Raw genomic sequence first — 22,948 nt, forward strand, 5'->3', positions numbered from 1 at the left:
ACAGGGATGTGTGTTATGTGATTTCCACAACATATATAAAGAAGCAGCTGTATTTCATTACATTACTTGAAGAAAGAGTCCCTAAACAGAGGCAATGTATGGCAAAGGAGAGTCAGTTGTTCAATGCTGAGTCCACACACATTTTTGCATGCACCCAGAGCAACTATTTGGGATAATCTTCCCCTTCCTACCGTGAAAGGCAGTCAATTTTAATTTGGAAGAAGCATCGCTACTGTGAAACTTAATAGAAATCTATCATCCACTGACTTCTATCATCCACTGACTTATAGAGCGATGTTGGTAGCACGGTCCTGGCTCAAGCACCTTTCTGTTGGATTTCAGCACTGACTCCTCAATGGCCATTACTGAGGGTACCTGCAACGCAAAGGACGCCCTGACTCTGCACATCCCCAGTACGTGCACCTGTGTGAGCAGCGTGCAGGTGCTGCACACGCCTGCAGTGAAAGGCAGCCTATGGCACTCCTGGAAGGACACTAAAGACAAAGCAACAACCCTTGCTGATGGCTCAGATGTTACTGTATGTGCCTATTATTTGCTTCAGAGCTACCAGGGAAGAGGGTCACGTAAGCCAAGCACGCCTTCCAAAACATCCTTCGAGATAAGTGTGTGCACATGCACACACATGCCATTTCCAAAGAGAAGTGGAGGCATCTGAGTGTGATTCCCCAATTTAACTCAGAGCAAGCAAGTGCTCAGAGCACGACAGGCTCCGCAGGTCTCATGTGCTGCAAGATGTGGATTTTGGTTCACTTTGCAGAGATATATAAGGTCACAGGCTGGAGATATGGACACTCTCATAAAGCAAAAATCCATGCCAAATGCTCATTAGATAATCAACCAGCTGCACACAAACTCTTTATTGGGTAGCAAGGAGCTACCGACCCCTTCTGACAGCATAAGCAGCCTCTAGGTTGTGGCTCAACATCCTTAAGAGCAGCTTGACATACTGAATCAACACCCTGTCATTTTGAATGCAGCCTTGTAGTATTATCTGTAGACGTGTGTATGGCACATCTGAACTCCCACCTAAAATTAATTCGAAACCTTCCAGCACAGGGAAATTTTGCTTCAAGCTGTGCTCTGCTGACATGATGATTTATTGATTTATCTCTCTACAAGGAAAACAGAGAGCACCTCCAGTCAAAGGATATGTTACGTTACGAGATTGTCCTGGAGGAGGGGGAAAGCAGTGTGAAAACAAATAGTTCTTTTGTGGACTCTGCTAGATGCACGGGAAGGATAAGTTTTGGGTCGTTTGTTTCCCTAAATCATACACAAATATCCTGCAAGTTTTTTCAAGAGATAAAACCTTTTCAACGCAAGTACAGCCAGTCTAATGCTCAAAGTTCGTCTAAAAAGAGGATCAAGTCTTCTTGGTACAAAAATTCTCAGTAATCAAAACTTTCTGTGAAATAATAATAACAAAAACTTTTACTTAATTCTATATTATTTTTAACTATTTTAAGCAATCATCCTGCAGAGTAAGATTGCTGTGGAAAAAAAAACCTGGAGGTACTCGTATCACAGGGATGCTGCACTGCCCTCTAGAGTCTCTGTCACTTTCTCATTCCAGCATCTAGACACAGATTCTTACAAACCTAGCTCTAAAGACATCACAGAGGGGAGTGCTATCTACCAGATATGAAGCACGGCCAATAATTAAGACAAGAGCTCAGATTCAGACTCTTCAAGTGGTTCTCAGTGTTATTTTGGACAATATCTCCCCCCCCTTCCCCACCACTATTTAGAAAGGCATATCCATAAAACAAGGTATTGCATTTTAGGAAGGACTTTCAATATCAGTGTCTCTATATCCTACAGAAATAAAGATGCTAATAATGGTAAAAGCAAATATTGTATTTTTTCTAACTTGCTCCCTTCCCAAAAGCCACAACTACTCCTGTAACTCAGATCACAGGACGAAGAATCTATCTGGCTCCTTCCAAGATGGCAAATTGCTGTACTCAGACCTGCTGTGTTCAAACTCTGCGCAGTGCTACAGAAAGATGGATATTGCTCCTCTGAGCGCCTTGGTTTGATTTTAAATTAGTTTCAGTTCCTTTCTCTCAAATTCATAATGAAAGATTCCCCAACACAGCTCACTACCATACATACCTATCCAGCTGCATGCAGCTAAACACCATCAATTTGTTCTATTCATAAGCTGGCAAGGAGAGGACAAAACATACCTTAACCCTAGCATATCAAAACTACATCTTCCACCGACACCACATTCTAACAACCACATGCACACAACTGCATCACCCTTGTAGCAGGTGGTGGTCTAGATACATTTCATCCTTCTGCACTGGGATTGGTAGAGCATCTTCTACACAACATTTCAGACCTCTTGCTTCACCCGTACTAGTTATGCATCTGAGCAGCACATATACTGTCCCAAGAGGTGGCATCTGCCTTTCTGTTTTGAAATAAACAAATATATTCTTTGTATCTGAACAGTGCTCAAAGGCTGTAGCTGATTTCAGGATTCCCTGATAAGCTCCCAGTCCAAGATGGCTTACACCCTAAACATCACTTGGAGCCTAAAGAAGGAACAAAAAGGGGATGAAATAGGGACAGAACCCATTTTGTTTGATTTGTCACTGTCCACACCAAATTGCACAAATGCTGTGCGAGACGATTCATTTCAAATATGTAATAGATACATGCCTGAATGTACACACAAACTACCCTTGAAAGAAGACAGAGACGTGGCTGAGCCAGCCTCTTGCTGTCCATTATCCGCTGACCTGCTGACCTTCTCAGCATCACAGCAGTAATAATGAGCTCAGCTCTGCAGAAGGTCTCAGCCTCATGAACCAGATGGGAGAAAGGGAGCAGGAGTAAGGAACTCTGGGGAAAAAGAAAAAAAAAGAAAGACTGCCCAGTTGCTAAAAGACATGCTGCGAATTACAAAACCAGGTCTGTCAGGACCCCTCTCAAAGACCTTGGAGTTTATATTAAGTCTTATGCAGCCATGGGAAATGAAGCATTGCTAGAACACGGTCCTGGACCCTGCCCAGACCAGCTGCTGAATAGCAGTGGGAATATCGAGGACTGTATTTTGTGCATGTAATTTTTAGGCACAGAGGATAGAGGCACAGAACACAGCTCTTAAGAGTTTCTCTGGCTACATGCCAGTGTCTGGAAGAGGACTGAGGTCTCCAGGAGACAACATGACCCCTTAGTCTCCAGCAAACATCATGAAAGTGTCAAGAGGTTGGGGTTGTAGGGTTGTTCCCTGAAGTTTGCCTGTCTTCCCAAGCTCCACATCATTTCTGCTGTACCCTGTCCCACGAGGCTTGAGCTTGCATGGAAGTTACAGCACATTAAACTCACTATGAGTCTACTTCAAAGTGAGCTGAAACACTTTCCAGGCTTCATGGACTGTCCCAACTAGACCTCCATTAACTGTAATGGGAGCTCAGATGCCTACCACACACCTTCACGTTGCTTTAATCTCACACTGAATCTCACCTCTGTTCTCAGACCCATCACAACGGTGTACAGGTGTGTGCTCTTTGGGAAGCCACACACCCTGCTTAACGTGTTGTGTATGCAACACTGCCATAATTAAACCAGTGCAAGTTTTATGTCTGGACATGACTTAAGTATACATTCCCTGTTTGCATCATTCTAACAAAATGGGGGATTTTTGTTTTGTGGTTTTGGTTTGTTTGTTTGGGTTTTTTTACAGAAGATTATATTCCCTCCACTAACTCAGTAGTGTCCCCTCAATGTTTTGTTACTCCTTAGGCAATGTTTTTGGAAACTACTGAGCAAACTGCAAACACTGAGATACTGTTATCTCCGTCCAAGATGAAGTTGGAAAGCTTTTAAGTTGGCCAAATCACATTGAATCACACTCAATTAACCTAATCAACTATTTCTCTAATGAAAACATACGTTTCTGGGCTGGCAGTTTCTGACTCAACCACAATTCATTCAATGTTAAGGAAAAACCATTAGAAAAACCATCTGTTCTCTTTAAATAGAGAAGCTATTTTTACCTTCATGATGAGCCCAAGTAATTATAAAACAAGTGGAGTGGGTTTCAAAAAGAAAAATAAAAAGAGAGGTCAAGACAGCTGCTACCTTGTGATTATCACAGTACAAACATGTTGCTAGCCGTGTGCAGTTTAGGCCTTACACTCGTCACCCTGCTATGCATCATGTAACCTATTGTCATCCCATTAGCTGAAGGTACACAGTATATGCTACGGGGAGGCATAGGGGTTAGCGCACAAAAGAGTGAGATTTGGTGAATGAATATTTACATACTAGAATTGAATGCCATCAGAATCCCAAAGTTAAAGTTCTCAGAAAAGGGTTGATTCTCAAAGGAAATCAGTAACAAAGTCCCACGCAATTGCTATTTTTAGGTACCGAATTCAAAACCGCAGTCCTGAAAATCATCAGTCAGTTGACACCTAATCCTAGGGGATCTGACATTTTTTGCATTGAAATTCCCCAGGCACCCACCTGCTCATGGAAACCATGACAGCATTAACCAAATCAGCAGAACTCCCTCATACCTACTCCTTCCCATAACCCGTAACACAGAAACTTCTGCCTACGTTTCCTGATGAGCTTATCTATTACCAAAGAGATGAAGCACCATATGAGATCAAGTGGGCAGCATCTTTCCTCCAGCAGTTGCGTGGCTACGGCTACAAGACAGGACAGCCCTGAGTGGAAGTCCAGGTTTTGCCTAGGAGGATCTGAACCCCAACATCCACAATGCCCTAGCCCGTGGAGTCCTCCCGGAGCACGGTAATTCTCAGTACATCCTGCTGAAGCTGCTCCATTTAAGTGCTTAATGGACCAAAGAGGAACGCCAAAGGAGTACAACTCCATCGTGCATTAGTAAGAGAGTTACCTGACACAAGGCAATCTTGACTTCTTGCTCATGCTCCAGTGGTTGCTGATGTTAACCGCTGAGAATATGGGCAACAGTTCAGGAGCCTGAAAGCTCCTCTTTCCAGTCTCAGAGGGGTACATCTCCACACTATGCTGCTCCGCATTTCATACTGACTGACTTAAAATGATTCACACTCAGGCTGCTGGCTGTAGGGATTCCCACGGAGTGATCAGCACCTGTCTGATCACTGGATCTGTGTGACTATTCTGTTTACAGTCTGACAAGAGCTCATCATGGATGTGGCTGCAGTGTCTAGGAAGGAAACATTCATCCAGTGTCTCCAACTTGTGAGTGAGTACACCAAGCACAACTCCTAATTTTCCTTTGCCCCAACTCTGGAACCATCTAGTCATGGATTCAATGCTCCAAACGAACTCAATAAGTCCCAGACTGCTTATGACTCATCTACTGGTTTCAGCAAGCAACACTCACGAATGGTGCTCAGTGACTCCCAGCAGGCAACGGCTGCTGAGCAACACCATATGAGCAACTGCTCCTTCTCTTTCCCAAGGGCCCAGCTCTGCACAGCTCTCCTTCCCCGGGTCTCAAGGGAGAACAAAACACGAACCAGGGCAACAGCAGAAGCTCTGATGGCATCCCGCTGTCAGGCAGGAGACAGGGAAGGTTCAGGAGAGTAAAGAACAGAACTGGGAAGAAGCAAGAAAGCAACGGGAAAGCGAATGGGGAGAAGAATAGCTCTGGAGGTCTGTCCTTGGGCCTTCAGCAGGGCAAATATGTGACTACGTGTCCTGCACAGTTCTTGCTGAGGAAGCACTGAAAACAAATGTCCTTGCAGGAACTACTCCCCCCGCCCCCCAAGATTGCCTATTGGGAAACCTTTAATCCATTCCTTTTCCCCCAAAAGGGGGACCTACAGCTCTGTTGCCAGAGTTGCTATCAGATTTAAGTTATTAGGTGTTTTCCTTAACTCTATAACACTTGGAACCGTGTCATCACAAAAGAGAAACTCAGCTTTGTTCTATATTTTTGCTTCTAGCTCGCATGTTTGCAGGAGGAATATCTGAAAACCAGAGGCAGGCAGACTAAAGGGCAAAGAGTCAGTCAGGACACGTGCTCTTTTTGAGGCTTGAGACTACTGATTTTTCAACATTAGCTTACAGGCTTGAGAAGCCTGGGTCATGGTTTTGGAGCACGTGGCAACACTGTCACCTTGACCTCCTCACAGGATATCATTCAGACACACCTAAACCAATTTTCAGAGTGGCAGGGAACAGCACATCTCCTGCCTCCTCTGCCCCTCCTGACCTTCGCAGCACACACTACAGCATACTCCAAATAACAAAGAAATCCATGACCAGCACCAAACCAGGACACGTTGAGTTGTATCAGCACAGCCAGTACAACCATCAGTTTGAGGGCTCCTCCTTCAGGGTAACACTTTCCGTTTGTCTTTACTAAATTACGACTCTTTGATCATTTTGGAGCATTTTGTCATTTTGGACAGATCAGATCATGTGGCCAGCCATAGGATTCCTGAGTAATCAAAAAGGTGGAAGGTTGCCAACATTTGGGTTAAAATGAGAGGATCATCAGATACAAACAGTCAAGACTCTGTAACTGAGCAGTGGGATCACTATATTTTCCCTCCCTTACTATGGCTCTCCATGACGTCAGGTGCACATCATATGGTTCTCAGTTGCATGAAAATGTTGGCATGTGGCTCTTGGAGCCAGGCAGACTGACCACCCTTGATTACACAGCATCATGAATAGCATAGAAAGAAAAGCCTGAACGTTGTCAGATCCCTCATCGCGGACTGCCTTAAAAAACATGGCAGAATTTCCCAACATAAATAACGGCAATAGGAATAGACCTTAATTTGTTTACAGGCTGCCTTCTGACTCCAGCATCATGAAATGTACTCTGCTTTCATTGAAAACCCTACGATATGCCATATCCAACCATATAAAATCCAAGCTAAGGAGGGCAAAGCTTTTTAATTTTTTACCGAAATGCAGGTAACAAATCAAATAATTCAAGCTTTCAAACAAAAACCAAAGTACTGCTGCAAAACGCTGTGAGCATTTGTAAATTTCATCTATTACAGCTTCAGTAAAACCTTAACAAGCATTTACTTTGAAGTACAGCAACAGAACCGCCTGGACTCATTTCTCAGCAGGGCTCCCCACACAGCTGTATCACCCACATGAGGACTGATGAATATAATTGCAGGGTGAAAAGTACAGAACTTCTAAAGTAATTTTTGCAACTGGAAAGCAAAATAACTTGTAACTATACCCATGCCTCATGGAGCATGCATGGTTTTTTAAAGGACTGCTAAAACGCAATTATCACGACTTCACTAACTAAAATCTAAGCCTTCATCAAACAATAATAGGTGCTTTACCTAAATGTGTGGATCCTGAAGCAAATGATGGGGTGAGAATCTCAACTGCTGTAACAACTTACTTTCTAGTCCTTGTGGCAATGAAAAAAATGCCTTCCTTCTTTTCATCTGCTCCTCTGGAACGAAACTCAGAGGATTTCAACTGCTGCAAAACAAGAAAGAGGACAAAAACCTCCCACACATTAAACATTTTGTGTGTGATTTTTATGGTGATTGTATTATTTTTCAGGGTTGACTTAAATTTTTTAAGCACAAAGTGTAACCATAGCACATTATGCAAAACGGGCTTCAAACAGCAAAGCTTCTTAAGCATTTTCAATAAAAGTTATTGATAGAACATGTTGGTTCCAAAGAGTCACTAGGAAACAAGAGAGAAGAAATACCCACTCTAGAACAGGCAGTGTTTCATCCCCCTCTGCCATTGTCTGATAAAAAGTTTTAGGCTCATTTTGTCCAGTACAAAAGAGCACCAAAAAACCACCACCCAAAAACGAACAAAAAAAACAAACCTCAGCCTCACTACAGGAAAACCACTGCATCTTCTCAGAAATTCATTGAAAACTCCTGAGTTCTGGATACTGTAACCCACAATCCTGATACATGCCAAAAATATTCCAGCTAAGGCTTGTCATAGAAAGACAAGCCTTCTTCAAACAGAAGTCCTGCATTAACATCTCCCAAATTAACTCGAGCAGTGGCTTTGCTACTATGTGGGTATTTTTTAACTTTCCCGAGATGTTTCATGTTGCCAGAGAATCCCACTCCCCGATTTAAAGGCTTGCCCTGTCCTTGGGGATGGAAAGTCTCACGACTGCAAGTCCTCTGAAATAATTCTCAGAAACTGGGCCAAGTGAATTTTTTCATTTATTTACTACGACTCAAACATTAAACAACACAGTCACTTGGTCTGGAGATGCATGTAAAGTTATTATGGAAAACCACATTTATAACCACACATAACTTACTCCAGCCTATAGGCAGGACCCTCACTCTAATTTCACTGAAGGAGATTTTCGCTGGCACAAGCAAGTATCTGTTATTTTCCAAAGGCCTCTGCTGAGCTCAACGTCTGTCCTCTTTCACACACACATTCCTTCCCATGCTTTTCTCCAATTTATAACCTCAGAACTTAAGAAAACACATTATAATACTTTCCCAGAGGGGAACTCTCTACCCGCACTTAGTTTTATTAAAACCTGTGTTTCTTGGGAATGACTAGCCAGAGTCTTCTACCAATGACTGTCCTGGCTCTTAGTTACTGATAGTTTCTTAACCAATTGTGAAAAAAACCTTTCCCTTCCACCCACCAGGCCAGCAACGTCAGTGCCTAACTTCCTTCTGCACTGCAAAGCACACCTCACCTAAACATCCCGTGCACAAGCAGCGATTTATACCAACGGCTAAGAGAGGCTGCGTGTAGTTCACTGCTAGGTCTCAAGAGAGGGTAAACACAACACTGATCAAGTAATTTCAGTGACAACTCACTGCAAAACCACTACAGCACCTGGTCTAAAACCACTAAAGCACCACTAAATTCTTTGAGACACAGGTTTAAGCAAGCAGGTATATCTTACCTGCAGCCAACACACAGACACCGCAGGTAATGAGGTATCTTAGTCATGCTTTTGATTCCTAAATAGTCCATTAAAAAGGAAGGGTCACCACATCTTAGGAAAACACAGACCCTGCAAAGCTCCAGAGACCTTCGCATCAGGAACTGCAATCCCATCTGAAATCACAAAACACAGAGGTGAAGAGCAAACACTGCAAAATCCCTTTGGATGCTGCTACCTCTTTTAGCCAGCCGTGTGACAGTGCAGAGCACGGCAGGACACTGGCCCTCTCTCTCTGCTTCCCAGGCGAGCCACGCACATCTGACCAGCGCACAAACACCTGAGGGACACACGCATCTGTCCATGAACCAGGGCTCTGTGTTAATTAGTTAATTAATAATTCGCTTTAGCAGTTTAAACAGCACAAACTATTGAAACAGCCTGCAATGAGCAAACCTGGCAAATGCTGCAGAAAGGGACTGCCCGCAAGGCAGCCACGGACCTTTGTGTACCAGGCCAAGGAACCGCCACCTCCTCCCAGGTCTGTGTTTGCTGGCAGGGCTTGTGGCCTCACTAGCCAGTCCTGAGATTTATTCTTTCCTTGTCTCTCTCACAGCAAAATTAAATACTGAGAATGAGAAAAAAATATTAAAAATTGTTTGCTGCAGACAACAACCGCAAGATCCCAATAATTACCACTGAACAGGCTCAAATGCTTATCTTCTGACCAAATTCACAATACCAGCAGGAATCAGCAGTGTGCAGATGCCCTCTATCTGCAGAATGCCCCCCTCCCACTTAAGAACTAATGCTTAGGAAAAGAGAAAGTACCACGCCAAAGAGCAATAAATTCTTTTAGAAAGCTCTTTTCTTTCAATCATAGTGAGATACTGCAAAGGGCTGAGTAGATAGATCTGTGCAAAAATCACTGGGTTTTGGTTCAGTCACCAAATATTTTTGTTTCAACTGCACAAGCACTTGGTTCTCAAGACAACTTGATGGGAGATGTTTGGGGGATTTTTTTTAAATTTATATACATTATCTGAATATGCTCTCTAGACACTTCCGAGATGTCAACCATGTTCTGATTTTCCACATTTTCACAAGAAGTGCTTAAGTGTTCCAAAACTCTTTTTTTGACCAAAGTAAGTAGTTTTGGTATCTGCAAAACTGCATTTTTTAAAATAACAGCCATCTGAAAACATGTCTGCCAGCTGCAGGAATAAGCACTATCTGCAATTCCCAGATGCTTTAAAACCCTATCAAAGCCAACGAAAGCTAATTAAGGCTGACCCTCACTACCTGAAGGCACCTAGCATCTTGTACATTTGAGTCACAAAAGCTCAATAATAATAATAACGTAGGCAATAATAATACCTAGCTTATAGATAACACACTTTATTACAGAGCACTACAGAAACAGCAAAGGGAAACAGGTGCAGGGCGGGGAAGCAAAATGCCACAGCCTCTGAAGAAGTCAGCAGCAGAGCAAGGACTGATGCTGAACTCAAGTCTCAGCCATGCCTCCTGCATGGGGCCAAGCGAGACATGAAAGGTACTTGTGAAACGGAGGGGTCAGAATGGTGAGGGGTACTCTTAAGAAAGAAAAGAAACCAGTGCTGCTCAGACCCCCTGCACTCCTCTCACTAGGAGCTTTGGCCAGGGAGCATCGGACAATTTATTCCAAGCCAGAAATCAGGAGTGTGTTAATGAAAAGACGCCATCCAGCTGTTCCACATGTGCATGCAATGCAGCTGTGATCCCACAAGCAGAGGATGGAGTAGGTGTAATTTTATGTTTGTATACAGAGAGTGGGCTCCGTGATACCCTTCCAATATCCTTTCTTCAGTCAACACTCTATGTACTCCTCAACCTGTCAGCTGCTTCTGATGCAATCATACACTTTGTTCTTGAAATCATATCCTCTCTTGGCTTACCCAACCCTCCTTTCACACCTCCAACTGTTCCTTTGCATGATCTTCCCATCCTCTTCTATGCTCTCCCCATCTCCCTGAGCTTCCCAGGAGACCTTTTCTTTCTTTTTCTCCCTTCCATCTTACTTCCAGTCTCAGCCTCTATTTTTTGTTCACGACCCACAGCTCTGCCTCCACTCCAGGCTTATCTTTTCATCCACACTAGATCTTGGCGTGCCCTTCCAGTGCTCTTGCTGTACATCTTGTGAATCAGCTGAAACTTCAACAGGGCTAAAAGCACAGCTCCTAATTTTGTTTGGCCCAAAATCAGGACATCTTCTTGTCTCAGAACTTGCTCTGGGGTTTCACACAGAGGAAGCATACTAGTTTTTGTACAATGTCTGTATGGTTATGCACCTTGCAATCTACCCATACTCTTTCAACTACCTTCCTATTCTTTTCCATTTTGATTCCTGTGAGCTGCTCTTCTCAGGACTTCACAAATGGCATCTTGTCTTCCTCACACCCACTAAGGCGGCTGCCACAAAGGTCACTTTTCATTGCTTTAACCAAGTCCTGCAGCTGGTCACACTGCTGATGGATAACACTGCTGTTGGCAAATTTAACCCACTGTTTACCTACTCATTTAACTCTTGAACACAAACCCAGTCTATCTTACACATAAAAGGAACGTATCTAAGAAGTCCATTCCGGATAGCACAGCTAACATAGTATCCATGTCTGATGATTAAAACATGTCTAATTGGATTTGTTTACAGCCCCTGTAATAGGCTGAGTACATACATATCAGATAAACAGTTGATAACTACCTTCTCCTCTGATTGGGAATTCATCTCCCAAAACTACATGAAGAACAGTCAGTGCAAAGTCTGAGTGCCTAAATAGCAACTAACTGCACCAGTTTGTAGAGTCAGTGTCTTCCTAGCCCCAAGACAGATTAGACTCAAGCCCTTGCTGAATAATTGATCAAACTTTCTCGTGCACAGAGCAATCAGCAATAGATCATACAAATGGAAAGTGAACACAAGGTCTCCTTCATGACTACTTAACCCCACCAATCATGCCATCAACCTACCTAAGGCACATAAGAGGCTGCTTTTCAAAATAAAGCTGCCTGATGTTTTTAGATAACCTCCCCTGATAATTACGACTAGTCCTATTTACATAAGAGTCATCTCTACAGCTGAGCAGCACCATGGAAGGACTTAACCAGGCCAGATGGCACACACTTGTTTCCCACGTGCACGGGAACCAAAAGAACACTTCAAGAAAGTAACACGCAATAAACATTACAGACTACTGCAGATGGGTCCCTCAGGAAGTGCTGCCATCATTACTTAGAGCAAAGGCAAGCCACAGCACTTCATTTTACAAACCCTGACACAGCTCACAGCCCTCTCACTGCTGCAGTGCTTCCAGCACAGGGCCTCTGTGCATCCACAGATGCACCACCACACTCACAAGACCTCCTCCTTAATTGCCCGTCTGCACTGAACGGGACCCATTCCATGGTGACCTAAGCATACTAAATCAGTGCTACAGCCATTAGCAGCAAGGCTCTGGGGTGTGATTTGATTTAAGGTGTCCTACATGCTTGCTAATGTTTGGTTTGGTACCTCATTTGTGTCTTCAAACCTCTAAAAATATTTTTTAAGAGCCTGGCTCTAGAGTCCACAAGCCCAGTGGCCCATTAGCTTTTATTTTGTCAAAGAAGGAACACTGCCTACACCTCTGCAACTGCATCCCAGTTCTTCAGCTGAAGCACTCTCTACCCTCTCCTCCTAGGCATAAAAAGTTGCCTATCTTTTCAAATAATAATGCCCAAAACAAGCTCTCCTCAGAGGCAGCATCCCTGGAGAATACCCCCCATTTGAATCAAAACAGGAAGGAAACAGATCTAAAACGTTCTCGAATTTATTTTGCAAGCTATTTTGAAGTCTGACTATGTATTTGAATGTTTTCTCACGGGGACAGGTGCATAAGCACAAATACAAGCTCTTTATAAAAGCAACTGTGTTTCACGTATTTAGACAAGAACATATAATTGCAATCAATATTTTCCACAAAGCAGGCATTTTTCAAGATTTGCCTTCAACACAGCCGGATGTGATGCAGGTCTATTATTAGCAAGAATTTAAGCAACGCTACATCAAAATGAAAAAACAGAGGTAACCCACCAAAAAAAAAAAAAAAAAAAAAAAAAATCTAACAGTTCTCATTATTTTCCAATAGCAGGTTTTTCATATGTACCACTGTGGCAGTACTCAAGAAATCCTTCCACAGTTATATGCAATTTTACAGTCAGGAATGAAGCATACAGGTGCAAGAGGTAATTTCCTAGGGCAACTGGCTCACAAGGGCAGCTGAGCCACAGCCTGAGGCAAGAGACCCTGACCACCACGGCTTATTGTCAGAAAAACCCTTCCATGCTCCTTGTTCCCTGAGCAACTCAGGATCACAGGTTACAGGAGACAGAGCTCACTCTGCTATGATGCCCTGAGAAAACACCGTACTGAGGGATCATCTTTGCCACAAAACAGTTTTACTTGCACCTGAGAGATGCTGAGCTGCAATAGGTACGTATCTTCTCAGACTGCACATCAGGCATGCTAACTCCTAGCACCACCATAAAATTTCAAGACCCACATTTTCATGCCATCCAGAAAGACATGGGAAGCTAATAAACAAGACTCTGGATTGGTGTTGGCAGTTTATTCACTTATTTCCTTAAAGAAGCATCTACCAGTCTTGCCTGTATTTTCGTATTAACAAGGATCATAAGAGCCAAGAGAACAAGAGTATCGCCCTCTGGACTGCTACACCAGACCTGCACCCTCTTCCTAGCATCTTCTTTAAGGAGAGTAATTCACTCAGGATTCAGTTACTGTGCCTAGGATCTTATTATTGCACTAATAAGTACCTGTGCCACATTACGTCACCGTGACACCCATGTACCTGACGTGATACAAATACATAGGTATAGATTGTTTAATTAAGAGCTTGTTCAAATGACCAATAGATGTTTAGCAGAGCAAAGTTGCCTTTGGGCGCAATACAGTCAGCACACTCATCCACGCAACGAACAGGGCTGCTGATGTAAAACGTGGTTAAGCCCCAATGCCACAGACCTGTGGTAGAGAACTTGGGCATCCCTGTAACACCGCCAGTTTCTCTACACATCCTAAGCCAGGAAAAACAAAACCCAGATACAATGGCATGAACTTTCAAATGAAAGCCAATATATCTACAGTATTTAAAAACTACTCTGAACAGTCACATGTATATCCCCTCTTTTAAATATATTCTCTTGGGAGGTTTTTAATTTAAAAATGTACAGAATGTACTTAATACTGTGAGGATACCATAGAATTATAGAATCATTCAGGTTGGAATTTCATGCTCATCAAGTCCAACCATTAACCTAACACTGCCAAGTCCACCACTAACCCATATCCCTATGCACCACATCCACACGTCTTTAAATACCTCCAGGCATGGTGACTCCACCACTTCCCTGGGCAGCCTATTCCAAGGCTTGACAACCCTTTCAGTGAAGAAATTTTTCCTAATATCCAATCTAAACCTCCCCTGGCACATGAGGCCATTTCCTCTTGTCCTATCTCTTCTTACCTGGGAGAAGAGACTGACACCCACCTCGCTACAATCTCCTTTCAGGTAGTTGTAGAGAGCGATAAGGTCTCCCCTCAGCCTCCTTTTCTCCAACAACCCCAGCTCCTTCAGCCGCTCCTCATAAGACTTGTGCTCTAGACCCTTCACCAGCTTCACTGCTCTTCTTTGGACGCGCTCCAGCACCTCAGTGTGCGGTGCATGTGGGTGTTGCGACCCGAGCGCAGGACCCGGCACTTGGCCTTGTTGAACCTCATACAGTTGGCCTCAGCCCATCGATCCAGCCTGTCCACATCCCTCTGTCGAGCCTTTCTACCCTCCAGCAGACCAACATTCCTGCCCAACTTAGTGTCATCTGCAAACTTACTGAGGGTGCGCTCGATCCTCTCATCCAGATCATCGATCAAGATATTGAACAGAACTCACCCCAATACTGAGTCCTGGTTAACACCACTTGTGACCGGCCACCAACTGGATTTAACTCCATTCACCACCACTCTTTGGGCCCAGGCATCCAGCCAGTTTTTTACCCAGCAAAGAGTACACCTGCCCAAGCCACGAGCAGCCAGTTTCTCCAGGAGAATGCTGTGGGTACCAAAGGCTTTACTAAAGTCTAGGTAGACAACATCCACAGCCTTTCCCTCATTCACTAAGTGGGTCACCTTGTCATAGAAGGAGATCAGGTTAGTCAAGCAGGACCTGCCTTTCATAAACCCATGCTGACCGGGCCTGATCACCTGGTTGTCCCGTACGTGCCGTGTGATGGCACTCAAGATGATCTGCTCCGTAATCTTCCCCAGCACTGAGGTCAGACTGACAGGCCTGTAGTTCCCCAGATCCTCCTTCCAGCCCTTCTCGGAGATGGGTGTCACATTTGCTAACCTCCAGCCAACAGAGACCTCCCCGGTTAGCCAGGAGAGGTGATAAATAATGGAAAGTGGCTTGGTGAGCACTTCCATCAGCTCCCTCAGCACCCTTGGGTGGATCCCATCCAGCCCCATAGACTCGTGTGTGTCTAAGTGGTGTAGCAGGTCACTAACCATTTCTATGGCGGCTTCGTTCTGCTCCCTGTCTTCCAGCTCAGGGGGCTGGGTACCCCAAGCACAACTCGTCTTACTATTAAAGACTGAGGCAAAGAAGGCATTAAGTACTTCAGCCTTTTCCTCGTCCTTTGTCACTATGTATCCCCCCGCATCAAATAAAGGATGGAGATTCTCCTCAGCCCTCCTTTTGTTGTGAATTTATTTATAGAAACATTTTTTATTGTCCTTTGTGCCAGTAGCCGGATTAAGTTCTAGTTGTGCTTTGGCCCTTCTAGTTTTCTCCCTGCATAACCTCACGACATCCTTGTAGTCCTTCTGAGTTGCCTGCCCCTTCTTCCAAAGGTCAAAACCTCTCCTTTTTTTCCTGAGTTCCAGCCAAAGCTCTCTGTTCAGCCAGGCCAGTCTTCTTCCCTGCCAGCTCGTCTTTCAGCATATGGGGACGGCCTGCTCCTGCACCTTTAATACCATTAGAAGTGTATTCAAATGATACACAGTTCTCTTTCGCACTGACCTGAACTGCATCCAAGCTGTACTCATTTCAAATTGGGTTGAAGCCGAAGTTACTAGAGACCAAACTTCCCTCACTTCCGATTCTTCAGCCAGCAGAGGCAATGAATTATTTAACAATAAAAATCAGAGCTGACTGCTGTAACACATAGTGCTGATCACCTCAAGTCATTACCACCACCTCTTCTGTAAGCCCAAAATCAGAGAAGAGAGACCCTCTGGCCATTATCTCCTTCTCTGAGGAACAGCTCTGATACAAGGACAGAAGTCAACACTACCTGAGCTATCAGGATGCCCCCACTCCTTCCAAAGCCGCCCAGTCGAGAAGAACCCCCAGTTCTGCCAACGGTGCCACTGCTCCATGCAAGTATGGGCAGGGTTGGCAACTGCTGAAGTGCCTGTTGCATATAAAGCTGAACAGAACAATCCAGATTTCCCCACTGCAATAAAAATAATAGCTTATATCTGAGAGGAATTTAATACAAGTACACCAAATCCAAGGAATGCCAGCTTATTCATTTTAATATTAGGCTTCCCTCTGGTCTTTTTTACTTCAGGTTATTATTTCTCAATCAAAACATTTAGTGATTTTCAAACAGATGAGGAATTAACTGTTAGGTGTGCTTATCAAGATTAGGTATCGCAAGCTGCCAAGTAACTTAATGAACGCAAACCACACAGGTAGCCTTGAAAACAGGACACCCCAGAGCAAGTATCTCAGTTCTACACGACAAGATGACTAAGGCTGAGATAAAGGGCAGGGCAGAAGAAAAAGAAGTTTGCTAGATCTGGACTGGCACACAAAACAATGGGCAGTGCAAGATAATTCAATGGCTCTGGACCAAGTCAGATGAGTTTAGCAGGGTCTGACTAGCTTGGGTCTGACTGCTGCACCAGTGAAGAGGCACTGGCAGCCCCAGAACAGCAACACATGGAAGGAACCACAAGGAACAGCAACCAATGAAGCTCAAAGGTTTCCAACTTTCTCAAGCAAAGCTCAGCTAAAAGCAGGTTGGGAAATGATGGTCCACACCAAAGCTTCAGCAGCTAAACCGTAAGACGATGCACATGTCTCCAGGCTGCCTTCTTACACTTAAAATCACTGTATCAACACCTCACCATTGTAGTAATCAACACACTGACCATACTTCATGGTGAATCCCATCCCTCGTATTTATTAGGCTTATGAGGTGTTAACTTACAGCATCATAAGTAACTGCTTAATGTTCTGTTTGCTGCTCTGTTCGTTCAATCTCCTCACACTTACAAGAGAGAAAAGAGCATAATGTGACTAGGCTAAAATCCTAGAAAAAAAATCCTCAAATACCCCTTCTCTAGAAAGAACACCAACATTCTGGGTGCTCAGGTCTGATCTCAGAGCTACAACCTACAAAATGGAATCTCACTCAGTGCCTTCCTCATCCCTGCTACAATCCCAGGCTGAGAGAGCCAGTCCACACAACTGATCCAAGCGCCCTGTGCACCTGAAACCGACAACAAAGGGTCAGGGTGGTAGGAGCTCAGCTGTCCCCACACCTTAACCAGCTGCCCACTGACTACCTCAGCGCAAAAAACCTGAACCTACTACCAGAAGAAGAGGTACATTAAACAAACAATACCTCTTGTAAGTATTTGGAGGAGACAGAGTTGTTCTCGTTTAAGGAACAAAGCAATAGCTCTGCTGACTTTTGGGTCAGAAGGATGTCTGATTAATTAAATATTGTACAATTATCCATTTCATATTTGCACAGCAGGAACAGAAGTGAGAAGCCAACCCACAATATTCTTATGAATTTGTAAAATGCTATAAAATATAAACTATTGATAATTAAATTAAGTACAGAGCCCTATCAGTGTCTTTGGATCTCTGCTTTGAGGATCTAACTAATAAAAGGACAGATTCTGCTACATAAAAGCCTACTATTACTCTGAACAAACCAGTCAGTTCCTAGTTCTCCTAAGGCCACCCTGAAGCACTGAACGACTCCACATCACATCAGCCTGGGCCTTGCCTGAGATGACCCTTCCTTAGGGACACAGCCTCGAAAGAAAATGAGGAACAGCAAACACAAGTGAGCATCTCCAAATGACAAAAGGAAGAGAGAAATTAGACTACCCATTAAGTCCAATGGTTTTGAAAAGCTCAAGCCTTGGATTTTGCTCCTCAGAGCTTATAAACTGCTACGTGCCATCCTGATATCTCTTAAAGGCTCACATGATTGTTTTCTCCCAACCCGGCAAAAGATATAGCAAAACCAATGCAGCAGTCTTCAGTAAGAGTTGATGTTGGTGTTTCTACGGTAAATCAGGAGGATACAGCCAGGACCGTGGCTAACAGTAGCAATTCGGGGTTTAACTCGCCAGTGCTGTGATCTGAAATATTAAGAGAAACACCTGCCCTCCGTGCAGCAGCACCACTACCGTGGCCAAGACCTGATCCAGGGTGGTACGTGTCCTCAGGCAGTACATGTCCTCAGGCAACAACCTCATCAATCAAAAAATGGAAGGCGATTGTCCCTGAAATCATTTGTATTACAGCACAGTCAGAAAACCCGACAACTCCGAGTCTCTCGGACACAGACAAGTCTCCCGTAATACAAGAACACCTGTTCTTCATCAGTATCTTAAAAGCAGGCTTCCCTGTGTCTTTATTCTCTCTAACGTTTGTGTCCGTGTGCACCCACCTACCCACCTCTTCCCGTGCGGAGGGCACAGGCAGCACACCACCACCGCCACCGCCATCCCCAGTCAGATCCCGGCGGCGGCAGGAGGGTGCACACCCGGCACACCCGGGCCTCCTGACGGAGGAGGACGGACACCCCACGAACCCCCTTTTCCCGCCCGGCCGGGCCCCTCGGCCCCGGGCCCCCGCTGCGGAGCGTCCCCGCCGCTCGCAAGAGGCAGGGCCGCCGGAGCGGGGCCCGGTTTCACCCCGCCGTGCCCGTCCCCCGCCGCTGCCCCCTCACCCTCAGCGCCCCGCTCCCCTCACGGCCCGCCAGGGAAGGGCGCGGCCGGCGGCAGGTGCCTCAGCCCCCCCCACCACCCTTCCCCGGGGAGGCCGCCCCCGCCCCGGGGGCCCTCCCGCACTCACCGTCCGTCGCCATGGCCGCGGCGGCGGCCCGGCCTCCCGCGCTCGCTGCCCGATGGCGGCGGAGCCCCGCGGCCGCAGCGAGACGGGGAGGCGGCCCGGGCCGCCGCCGCCGCCAGCGGGGAGGGGGCGCGCTGACCCGCACGGCGCCTCCCCGCCTCGGTGCGGGGAAGGCGTGAGGGGGGGGGGGGGGGTGTGTGTGTGAGGGGTCCCCAGGGGCTACGGGAAGGAGCCGCCCTGCCGCCTCCCCGGGGCAGCGCCGGGGGCCGGGGAGGGCTGTCCCGGGGACCCGCGGGCGGAAAGCGTGAAGGGCACCCCCGTAGCCCCACAGCCTCAGGCCCTTCAGCGGGGGTCGTGAACAGCCTAGGCGGGACTCTGAAATTTCGCAGGAAAAAACCCTGACTCTAATTTAGGAGGGTAAGCAGCTTCACCCCATCTTCCAAAATTTTGTGCCAGCTCTTTTCGCGAGTCCTCGGGGCTCCCTTGACCTGTTAGTAGCGTGCGTAAAATACGACGGCCAACTGCACCCTCACTTGGGTGGACTTTGTCAACACGCGGCCCTGTGTCAAAAACTAACCTGGAGACCCAGGAGGCTGCGCTGGGCCTGCTCTAAGAAGTAAATGCTACCTCACTTTCCATCACACATACAAAACTCCCTTCTGAAGAAACAAGTTACTCCCCATCTCCGACAACCTTTAACAGCCGAGGGCTGGCCCTTATGTCCTCCGCTATTTTCCACATCCAGGTTTACGCTTCTGTGACCAAAGAGGAAGCAGTTTGGTGCCTGTTACAGAAAGCTCAAGCTGTTGCAATTTTGCTTTGCACGTTTCTATTGCAGCCAAGCTACAGCACAGCACAGAGAAGCCTGACCCAAGCCCTGCAGTGCTAAGAGCAAGGAGTTTTATTAGCACATTTCTCAACCCCTTGTAGCTCATGAAGTTCTCACAGTCTCATTTCCAAGTGTTGGGTTGCATACAGATGGAGAAGGGAAGTATTCTGTTACCAGGCTTAATCAGCTGCCCAGATGTGAAGACACAAATGAAAATGGGGTAAGCAAGCCTGATCCGCACAGCAAGCTTTGTAAAAAGGGAATGGGCAACTCCCGAGTAGAATGAACCTGAAAATGATACATTCCAGAAAAGAAGGGGTAAAATATCTGTGGCATTTGAAGAACTTGCTATGCACGGTGTGATGAGAGAACATAAACTCTCTGCCTAGGGTCCTGTTATGTAAAACATTTAAGCGTAGGGCTACAAGGAACCTCAAGGTATCCTCTAGTCCATCTCCTCTCTCCAAATCAGTATTAGGTCTACCTCAGACAACCATGACTGTTTTTCCAACATTGTTTTGAACTCCTACAGTAAAAGTGATTCTGCTGTTTGTTATAAGGCCAAACTGTTTAACTGCAAAAATCTCTTACTCAACTAAATTCATGTTGCTGCAGACTGTATAGCTCTACCTCCGTGAACACGGAGAACAATTAAGTCACCATTTACGTAAACACATATTACAAAAGCTGTAAAGACCGTTACCAGGAAGACTGTTATATTCACTCTCAAACCCTTTATCTTCCAGACTAAACTCTCCCGCAGTCTGTTTTCTTTTTGTTGCCCTTTTTAGGATTCTCTAATTATTCTAGAGGTGATGTCTGCATCCTCCCCAAACTATACACAACACAGATCACCACTGCCATCCATGGCATTTGGCATTTTTCACCTCACTCCCATACTTCTGATCCACCTTCGGTTTGAGGGCTGCAAAAACCCCCAGAGTGAGAACAGCTGCTTGCACACGCATTCCCAAGCTGGTATTTGCATTTAATCTGTCCTTCCAAGTGCAGCCTTTTGCACTTACCTTTACTTAACTAGACCTTGCTGATTTCTCCCATTATAAGAATAAAAATTATATTGCACAATGTCTTCCACTTAAACAGTTTCTAAACTTATGTCACCTATAAGTGTTTTAAGTTTATTCTGCTTTTCATCACCCATATTACACTTGTAAACATTGCATAGCACTAGCTCAAACCTCCACTTAGAGGATCCTTTAGTTTTGCCAAAGAAATGGTGATTACTATTGTATGAATATAGTTCTTCAGTCAGTTGTATATCCATCTTGGAGAAGCTTCAGCCAAACCATATTTCTCTAATTTATTTACAAAAACTGTAAAACATCCAGATACATACTGTCATGTTGCCTCATTCCGATCCACCAGGTCAGTTGGAAGTTAGGCTGGCATTACAGAGATAAGTTTCCTTGTAGCCTTTAACTACTGTATTAGCTGAGGCTATAACCAGGAGAGAAGTTAGATACTAGAAAAAAAGTATTCTTGGAAGCCTAGATTTACTATTGTTGGCAGGGGAAGGAGGGGATAGGTTGGATTTTTTTTAATGACAGCTGCTTGCTTCAATGAAGCATTTTAGGAAGTCCCTCTCCTGTTCTTAAAAGCCCAAAATTGCCCATCAATCTGCAGCAAGGGATTTTTATTTAAAAAAAAAAAAAGAAAAAAAAAAAAAGATTACACCAGCATTATGAAACTTTGCTTACAGCTGCCTCTAAATTCTCAGGATTACTGTTCTAAATATTACCATACCACTGTATATAGTCAGCAGTTCTAAGTCTATCCTTAAGCATAACTTCCATTTTACATCTATGTATTTTTATAAACAAATTAAAGAACACTTGTTTTCATAATTACAATATTAAAATAACTGCTAGTTGAATGCACCCATCTTCATGCCTAGTCAGGCCTTTGCATGCTTCCGATGTTAATTTGAAAATCATTTTCAGAAAGGTGTGCAGGGAAGACTCATGGCACCGAGTATCAAAAATTCTGAAAAATTCTCCTACTCAGCTCTTGGGATGGTTCAAAGGTACAAGGAGAGGGAAACAAGAAGCTCATGATATGAAAAAGTGTCACTGCAGGTAACAGTATTAAACATCTTCTTTAAGTATGTTAAAATAAACTTATGCCATACGTATGGAATAATAATTTAGCTGAAAATAGCCTGTCAAGAAAATGAAAAATAAGCTTTTGTAGCTGTGTTTAATCTTTAGCTTCCTTGAGAAAGATACCCGTAAGTTGGAGGGAAATAGAAAAAGAGAAGTCACTTTCAAGTTTCCCTTCAAGGGAAGAACCCAGTACCATGTAGCTGGAAGACGTAGCTTAACTTCCGTGCCTAGAAACACCAAAACTGATAAATGCAGTATTACCAACAGGTTCCTAACTGCATTAAGATGAGCAGAAAATATTGAGCAAAAGCATCTGATTAAGTTTTCCTTAAGAGGTCTCTTTTTGTCTCCTGTATCTGCTCACCAAAAATTAGGAGCAGAAATGCATAGCGGGAGAATGAGTTTGTGCTGGTAACAGAAAAGCACAAGCATCATTATTGTCCGAAAACCCACTTAAAACCAAACTGTTCAAGATTTACAGAAATGATACCTCCAAAACCTTTATAACTACAGATTAGTCTTTTTGAAACAGACCACATCTATGGCATGTTCTATCTACAGACTAAGCCTAACAACCTTAGGACCAAAAGCACAGTGAAAGAGTTAAAGTTAAACCAGGAAAAAGGGGTAGAAACTAAGCGCGTGTACGATAAATTTAACTGTATTACTACCGCTACAGAGACTTTTTGCTGTATAGAAGTACTCTTTTTCTGCAATAATTAGATCTGGACTAATAATGACTTTCGGATTAGACTGTAAAGATTTTGGTTATTCAACTGAATATCTGATTGTTCAGTTTACTATACAGCAAGGTTTTGGCTTTGTTATAAAGTGTTTCCTCTTTTCCCATTAAAAAGGTTGAATGCAACACTGGTGCTTAATTAGTAGTTTTTCGAGCATCCAACCTGTTTGTCATTTAGGCCCATTCCTCCTT

The 22,948-nt window shown here is 44.5% G+C and overlaps 1 protein-coding gene across 1 annotated transcript in view; it reads right to left on the reverse strand.

The window, feature by feature from the left end:
- Nucleotides 1–19,117, reverse strand: part of SYT16 (synaptotagmin 16) — a 108,912-nt gene extending 89,795 nt beyond the window's left edge. The window contains exon 1 of the mRNA XM_049828995.1: nt 19,066–19,117. The gene's annotated coding sequence lies outside the window, so the exon portion shown is untranslated. The remainder of the gene's footprint in view (nt 1–19,065) is intronic.
- Nucleotides 19,118–22,948: the final 3,831 nt, after the last annotated feature.

The sequence above is a fragment of the Accipiter gentilis genome, chromosome 25, assembly GCF_929443795.1.
Source record: "Accipiter gentilis chromosome 25, bAccGen1.1, whole genome shotgun sequence".
Lineage (NCBI taxonomy): Eukaryota > Metazoa > Chordata > Aves > Accipitriformes > Accipitridae > Astur > Astur gentilis.